The sequence below is a fragment of the Cicer arietinum genome, chromosome 2, assembly GCF_000331145.2.
Source record: "Cicer arietinum cultivar CDC Frontier isolate Library 1 chromosome 2, Cicar.CDCFrontier_v2.0, whole genome shotgun sequence".
Lineage (NCBI taxonomy): Eukaryota > Viridiplantae > Streptophyta > Magnoliopsida > Fabales > Fabaceae > Cicer > Cicer arietinum.
In genome coordinates this window covers 21,387,881-21,396,749 of record NC_021161.2, presented here as the reverse complement: position 1 = coordinate 21,396,749, position 8,869 = coordinate 21,387,881, and the positions used below count along the sequence as shown (strand labels likewise).

At 30.4% G+C, this 8,869-nt stretch overlaps 1 non-coding gene across 1 annotated transcript; it reads left to right on the top strand.

Moving 5' to 3' along the window:
- Window positions 1-8,378: 8,378 nt before the first annotated feature.
- On the top strand, window positions 8,379-8,465 carry LOC113784542 (small nucleolar RNA Z161/Z228). Its single transcript, XR_003470597.1, has one exon. It is a non-coding gene; the product is annotated as a small nucleolar RNA Z161/Z228 (small nucleolar RNA).
- The last annotated feature ends 404 nt before the right edge of the window (window positions 8,466-8,869 follow it).

Genomic DNA, 8,869 nt, shown 5'->3' with positions numbered 1-8,869 from the left:
CGTGGCGGTCTGCTGTCGAGCCTTAAGGCAAGATTGTTAGACCTTGGAGGTATTCGGGTGGGGAATTCCTAGGTGACTTGGAGGTAGCACTCCAAATGTCGGGAGCTACCACGCAACAGACGTTTACCTCGACTGTCACATATATGTATCTCGGGTTGAGTGAGGGGATCTATGAGAACATGGCCAATTTGAATTGTTCGTCCACCGGGATGGTGGCGTAGTATCATGCCTCCTAACCAAGTACTTCAGAGTTAGAATGGTACCACATTGTGAAGTAGAGTCTAAGCTCATGCATAGCATTGCATTTTCTTGTGATTGTTTTGTTGTGATTACTATGTATTATGTGTGATAATAATTTATGCGATGATTTGATGTTACAGTGAAGTGTATTGATTTTCTTTGATTTTGACTATATAATGTGATGTTTTTCCTTGAAGAATGTTTGTGTAATGATACGGTTTATTGATGATTAATTGCGTGTTCATCTTATTTATATTATACTATCAACATGATTTCAAAACTCACCTCCTTCGTTGTTTGTGTTTGACTGGCTTGGCCCTGCGTTTGCAAAATCGCAGTTATTACAGGTTAATGAGTCTCGAAGTTCAAGTTTGGGAGAAACCCCGCTCTGATAGGTGATACCGAGAATTAAGAGTTGTAATGTGTATTTTACTTATGTTATTATAAATGACTTTTTATATGAAAACTTAGTACGAGTAAGTCTTGGGAATTAAATCAAGGAATCCTACTTGAATCAAGTTCATTGATATTGTACTATTTTAATTGAAAAAAACATAGTTGAATTGTTACATGTGTATTTGGAGAAACGTGATATCCTTAATCAGATATTAAAGTTTTATTCTCTATAACAAATTTTCTTTATCCGCTGCAAGTTTTCTTCAAATAATTTAATATATATTATTATAAATGTTATTTTAGGGTTTAGGGTGTCACATACTACATGTGTGTAAATAATTAAAGATAAGGGATAGAAAAATCACACTAAAAAAGTATATTAGTTCACTCATCTCGAGCTAGTACAGTCCTCAAAACTGTGAGATTTTCACTATGCGCTTCAAAACCAGATTATTCTCCTTCACACCTTTTCTCTTGACCACACCTTGATCAATTACAATCTTCATCAATCTGAAGGTTGTTTTCCTCATTTGAGCCTTCAGTTCGAGTTCTTGCTTTTGGTTACTTTCAGGTGGCCCATGTGCGAATTATATTAATCTAGAACATGATTTTAGAGATCACAAAATTGATGCATTTGTATCTTGTCTTTTATTTAAGACAATCAAAATGTTATGCCTTCATTCTGTCATCAGTCTGGATATCATTCTATAGAATATTCTTCATGTTTGTTTTTACAAGTAGGCTTTCAAATCTTGACTTTTAATTACTCATTAAATGTTTGGAAGACCATGTGCGAAGTGCCAACTGATTTACTGCATGTTACTCGTTTAAAAAATATCAAATTGTCAATTGTTCTTCAATTGAATAACCAGAACATTCTGGTAAATGTATTCCATCATTATTTTAACAAATGACTTAATAAATGACTCAATCTTGAAATGATTTATTCTTCAAAGTTGATTCTTGTCTTTTGATGAACTGACATGATTATTTATGATTACAATGAGGGTTTTCATCAGAAGAACATTATTTCATAACAATTGAGAATGTTGTCTTCTATATGAGAGGATAAATCTTTTGTTGAAGCAATACTTCCTACAATTTCTCTTGGTGTTTCACATGTTGTGTTTTGTCCATAAAGTATTACTGAAATACTTTAGTATAGGTATCAATTTATTGGACATTTTCTTCATGAAGATTATATATTGAAGATGCAATAATTATTCTCTTGAACAATTTATATATGATATATTCCTTTTGAGATTATTTCATTATTGAGTAGATACTTATGCGCTTGTTGATGTGAATGGCTTCTTGCTTGTCAACTTATGCAATTCATATTCCTTAAATAAAACTCAAGTGCAATCATTAGTAGATCATAATTCATAAAACTTAATCATTTATTTCATAAGGTTTGTTGTCATTAAAACATATATAAAAAATGTGTTTACCTCAACAATTTAAACTTTTGCACTCAAGCAAAACTCAAGGTTAAAAAAAAACAAAGACATGTTAAAAAGAAAATAAACAAAGCAATTTTAATGAACCTTATGAGTGTAAAGTGGTCGGAAAATTTTCCATTATTGGCTTCAAAGATCATGACAATCATGGAGAACATCTTATCTCATTTAGAGAAAATAAGAAGGCAAGATTAACCAAATAATGAATCATACGTGATAAAATCCTCACTAGGTATAAAATGTGCTCAAACTCTCAAGTGTTTAGGCTACTGTTTACCCTCAAAGCACATCATGAAACCTAGAACTACCATAGGCTTGACCAACCTCTAACATGCATACTTGAAACACATACACATAAAGATCAAAAAACCTTTATTAGGATTGTAACGGGGCCAAAGTGATGGTAGGATAATCCTAAGGAGACTAAAACATAAAATCAAAGAGGATAAAAGAATAATAATAGGAAGAGAATTGTAAAATCATGATAAGTGAATCAACAAATACTATTAGCTTCTATTTTCGCTCTTCATTTCTTTATACTTTCTTCCTCACCTTGGACAGTATTTAGATCTTCTAACATAACCACATGTTGATCACTCTCAAACATTTTCAAATCATATTATAAAAATCCTTCCAAAATAAAGATCTTTTATCTTCTAAAATTGGGTTAAATCATTGTTTTTAACTTTTAGACTTGTAATAAGCTATATGACAAACAATAGGATAAATAGGGTCAGAGGAGCTTAACAAAGGGATAATTGCAGGGTATGATATAATAAAGAATACTTGTTTTCTTTTGGATAATAGTGGATTAAGTTCTCTTCTGTATTGAGACAAAATCTCTCTGTAAGAGGAGAACTAGATTTAGCAACTATTTATTGTGAACTAATATAAAAATACTTGTGCCCTTTCTATTTTCCTTCATCTCTTTAATTTGATGTTCTCTTTATGGTTCAACTTCAACTTATATTTAAACTAATTTATAATCAAAGTTGAATATTTTGACAAAGAACATATTGTTAATTTATCAAATGAAATAGTTTTAAAAATGGTACGCACAATTTCATCTCCCATTTCTTGTGTTTTTTCAACACCTTCAATTGATACCAAGACTTGGTTTCTTGATTTAGCATTTTAACGTGCGAGAGTAAATATCCTTTACTGCTGAAAATATTAATTCGATAGCTTTTGAATGGTATTGTGTTATTAGTTCAACCCAATTTTTTTAAATTGTGTTTGTTTTGAATTTTAATTTAAAAAATGTGTTTTTTTTTTTCTCTTTCAATATCATGGATTGACAACAAGAAAAAAATGTTATATAGTGAAATGGTAATTAGGTAATAGATAAAATGCATTAGCTGATAATCGTTTTTTTAATGACAATTTTATCTTTTAACAATAACCAATTTTAAAATTTTCAAAATTGACTATTTTTGTTGAAGTTCTTTTGTGTGAGTAATCACTCTAAATGATATTTTGAGTAACAGATTGTAATCTATTTATTGAGATTTACGAAAAACTCAAAGAGAATAACATAAATAAAAAATAATCTCGACTATGTTTGTTAAACATATCGGAAAATTTTAATCAGAATTTGGGTGCGAAATACCATCCTAGTTCAACTAAGAAAGTATTTGATCAAGTGATTTATTACCGTGTAGTTAGAAATTCAATTCAGGATCGATGATCTCCATAGATGGATGTGGTTTTGTTTTTTATATTTGATTAAAACCTTCATAATTATTTTTCTTTTTCAAACCTTTGTTTGTTTCATTGAAATTCCTCCATGACAAACTTGGTAAAATTCTTACACTTCTATTTAGAATAATGAATCAACTAGTGAGAAGAATTGGAAAACCAAAATTGAAATTCATCTGATGTAAATAAGTTTTAGAATATACAACATACAAGTACTATGGTAGAAGTTTTCATATATAAAAGACTATGCTTAAAAACTTACTTCTGAAAACTTAATGTTCGAAGGTTGGAATATTTCATCAAAGTCAACATCATAGGATACACATGTGTGTCTTTGGTTGCAATTTAAGATGAGTATCAACTATGCATCTGGTTACTAGGCTTATCAAGGCTTATCAGACGAAGCATAATCAATTATCCGATTGTCTATCTTCTAGAAGAAGCATTGGAACTGTATGATGTCTCATTAGTTACTTTTAAATTTTTTGTTTTGATTGATGTCAACTTGTTTAGTTTAGATTCTCTTTGTTTGAATGTTTTGTTGATTCTTATTTTCTAACTCTTGCTTAGTTTACTTAATTACATGTTGTTTTAGCATACATTAAGTTTGAAGCATGGCCATATACTTACCAACTTATAAATCGATTTATGAACTTCAAGAACTCAATTAAGGTCCCAGGGTTGAATTGACTCAACTGATGTGGGAATCGACTCAAAAGCAATATAGGGGGCTTTATAAGTTCACTCATTTTTAGTTTTTTCAAATTGTGTAAGTTGACTTACAAGTTATGTAGACTTGAAATTTGAATGTTTTAAGGATGTTATGGCAGCTACAAAGTAGTTATTTCTCTTCGATTTAGTTTTTCATTGGCCTAGCAAATTCATGAATCATATAAAAGGTTTTCTAATCATTTTTGAATAAGAATAATTTCACTCATTCCTCATACTCAAGCATTCAAGATCATATCAAAGATTAAAAACTTTTTTTTGATCATGTCGGGTGTTCTTTAATACAATTGATGACTCTTCATCATATTCATATTTTTCAATGTTTTAGTCTTATTTATCTTTTATTCATTAGTTAATTTAAGGAGTTATTTGATATATTTTGTTAATTTTATTTCTTTGCTTTAATGAAATATTTATGTTCTTATTTCCTTGATTAAGGTAATTGACGCCTCAACTATAGTCAAGGTGACATATATGACAGGAAGAACACATCATCCTTCTTCTTCTTTTTGTTTGGTAGAAATTCCATTAACTTGAGAAATAAAATATGTTGCTTCCATGTCCTTCTCAATTGGACATTGATGAACAAGGCATAGATTGAATCTCGAACTTTATCAATCTCTTCTTTTTTCTTTTCCTCGTTTGTCTTTTCCTCTTGCTTATCTTCTTCTACCACAACTATGAAATTATCTTCAATCTTCAACTTCACCTCCATCATCTCAAACTCAACTACTTGCTCAAATAACCTCTCACATTGACTTTCATATCTTTCAATTGAAACCATGTTATTCTTCATGAATTCAACCAAAACGTCCGTAATGTGAAAGTCTTTATCATATGATTCTTTGGATATAATTATAGGAGGTAGAGTTTGTTCCCAATTGATCTTTTGAATATAACACTCGTCGTTTTCTGCGTCTTTGACAAAAAAAATCTTCATATTCTATTAGTTCGACAAGGTCATCAGAACCATTTCCATTCTTATGTCCTTCTCCGTAAAAGTCACACCTAAGAGGTTGCACCTGAGGGATCTGAGGGTGATATTTTAAAAATGTATCTCTCAAGATTTGCCCCTCAATCATGCGACTTATACCAGATATAAGACAAGTATCACACTCTTCATATAAATGTAGTAGAATATCATCATTATAATCTTTCATGCTCTACAACGAATAGTTATCTCAAACAAATAAGAGACAAACCACTAGCACATGACATTAGCAATCTCAACAAATAAAAATAGAAAATAAAAGAAAAACAATTTTTTTTTCAAAATTAAAATTAAAATAAATGCTAAAATTTTATTGCAGAGCAAAAAATTTTCAATTAAGTAAATAAATTAAATTCAACAGTTATATAGCAATCCCTGACAACGGTGCCAAAAACTTGATAGCGTTTCAGCAAGTGTACTGAATCGTTGCAAGTAATAATAAAACGGTAGTACCGAGTGTCGAACTCAAGGATTGCGTTTTACTATTAAATTTTATTTAATTACTAAAATTGAACAAAAAGTTCTCAAGTTGATTGAAGTTAATATTTAAAATTAACAACAGTAATAAAATTGATCCTTTATAGTAAGAAAAATGTCAGGGATGAGTTTCACTTTGAATCCAACCTTGGTGTCTAATTTGATCCTAGTTACTAAATTCCTTTTTGAATTATAACCGAATTCCCTTTATTATTCTTGCCCTAATGTCTTAGTGACAAAACCTTTAAATCCAAAGTAACCCCTAATTCCTTAGTGGATTTAAGATTAGAATTAAGCATTATAGTACAAGAATTCTCTTTTTAAACTATTGCCTCTACAACTAATTTAATTGGTTTCATGACCTGCATCTATCTATAGACTACAAATTCATGAATGTTAGACTCATCCGTTTCAAAATACGAATCGTAGAGTCCACTTCCGTTTCAAAATACGAATCGTAGAACATTTTAATGTTGATCAAGCAATAAAAAACAATAAGCACAAAGATGAGAAAAATAATTCAATAAACTCATTCATATAACTAGAAATCAAATCAGAAAAATAAGGGTTTCATCTTGTTACACTCATCCCTAACAAATAGGGTTTAGTTACTCATGACAAAGATAGAAAAGATAGAGATTAGAGAAGAATTACAAGAAAGATTCATGAATGATTCTTGATAAAACTGCTCCAATGATGTTAGAAATAGTCGTCTTTGAGTTTCTATGCTAGGGCACAAGTCTTCCCGCTTCCCAATAGTCAAAAGAATCCCTAAAAAGTGAGAAAAACGAGTTTTAATGTGTTCTGTTGCGTGTCGCGCGCTTGAGGTGCGAATTGACAGTAACATCAGCGCAAAATGCGCTTGGAGCGCGCAACATCTTCTATCTGGTGTTTATTGCATATTTCTCCTCTTTTGAGTCCGAATTAGGTTTCAATGTCTTCATTAAAGTTGTAGCTATGGATCATAGCTATCATTGGAATTTGGTTTGTCTCCAATTGGACATCTAAAACTCCAGATATGGATGAAATACTCCACATAGGTCATGATGAGAAGTGTTGGTGTAGTTGTATTCCAGTACCCGATGTCGTTGCTTCTTTAATACAATCATCAAATTCTTTATCATCCTCTAGTAAACCAAGTACATAACATGTGTCCTTATAAGTTAGACGTACAAGCTCATTAATAGTTTTAATTTCTTTGAATGAGTGATTGTCTCGTTCTTTGTTTAAGAGCCTTCTTAAATAAAAATTTTCTCCAGTTGTGGGAGGAACATAATATATTCTTCCAACGCACCTTCCATTTTTTCATCTGGTTCACTTTTTGCTATTTTTTTCCAAACATATTTAGTAGGAAATTTTGCATATGCTAGTTGTCGAGCTTCTATGTCTTAAGAGTTCATTTTCATCCACTCTGTGAACATTGTGGTTTCAATTCCTTCTCTATTTAAAATGGTAGAAATACACATGGATTTTGGAAAATATATTGTTTGTTACCCATGAAGGTACAAGGAAAGGCATTTGACTGCTGGTTCTCTAAAAACCATATTAAACTGGAAAGTTCTCCACGGAGCCTTTGATGGAGAAATGTATCTACAATCAAGATACTTTTTAATTTCATCACGAAAATGCATTGAACTTGTTGAACTGTTATCAAAGTTTTCTACATTAGAGATGACTGCTCTAACAAGATCAGAACCTTTGTTGATATATTTGAAAAGATATTTAATTGGTCTAGAAAGATTGAAAAGCTCAACATTAATATAGATATTTAATTGGTCTAGAAAAATTGCAAAGCTCAACATTAATATGGGATCATATTTTATCAAAAGATTTATATTGTATGGGACCATATAACAACGACTATCAAGTTAATATGTAAGAACACTAATATGTGCGCATGGGGAAACCTCTTTTTTTAAATTCAACGGTATACACAATTGTTAAAAATAAGGAAACACGTAATTAAAAGGAATAAAATAAATAAAAACATTATGGGATATTTTTATTCTAATATTCATAGATTTTGAGCATAAATATTAAATCAATTCATTTTATTATCAATTGTCAAAAAAATATTATATAATATTAATTTAATAAATACTTTTATATTATAGACTTTAAAAGACTTCATATTAAGATTTGTGTTGGAGCGGGCGTGACTAAAGATCACCTAATAGATACAATTAACGAAGAGACTAACTTAATAGATGGAAAAATAGTTTAGAGATTGGGAACAGTTACATGTAACCCGAAAAATGTGCTCATCATGAGTCCGACACCAGTTATATAGCAAAAAGCTTTGCTTTCATCCTAGTATAAAAATGGTGAGATGAACCGTACGCCTCACCATCTCAGACTTCACGGTGTCTAATTTAATAAGACGTATTAATCCAAATGATGAATATGGATTTACATTTTCTCATGATGGTTGTCTGAGTTCACTACGATGTATTGATATGATATTTCTGATGGGTTACACTCTCCAATATACCATTGTTGAGTAATATAATAAATTTTCCTAAATGACATAAGAAATGGAGATGTATATATAGGAAGAGTTACCAAAATAATGTTTATTTGAAATGTCTCTACCTAGTATTCTTCATGTCCTGGCTATCAAATAAAAATGCTACCAACTATTTTTTACTCTTCCTGCATATAACTCCTTCAATATCTCTAGCTAAACTATTGGATTATCCTTCAGAGATGTGTTACCAACTGCTTTAAAACTTCAAATAACATGTACTTATACTGAACTTTATGCAGATTGTCTGAAAAATTTATTCAAGTGATTTCTATACTTATACTTACGTTTCTCTAACACGAATTGAATGAAAGGAATACATAAAAAGCATATAACGAATTTTTTCATGTATAT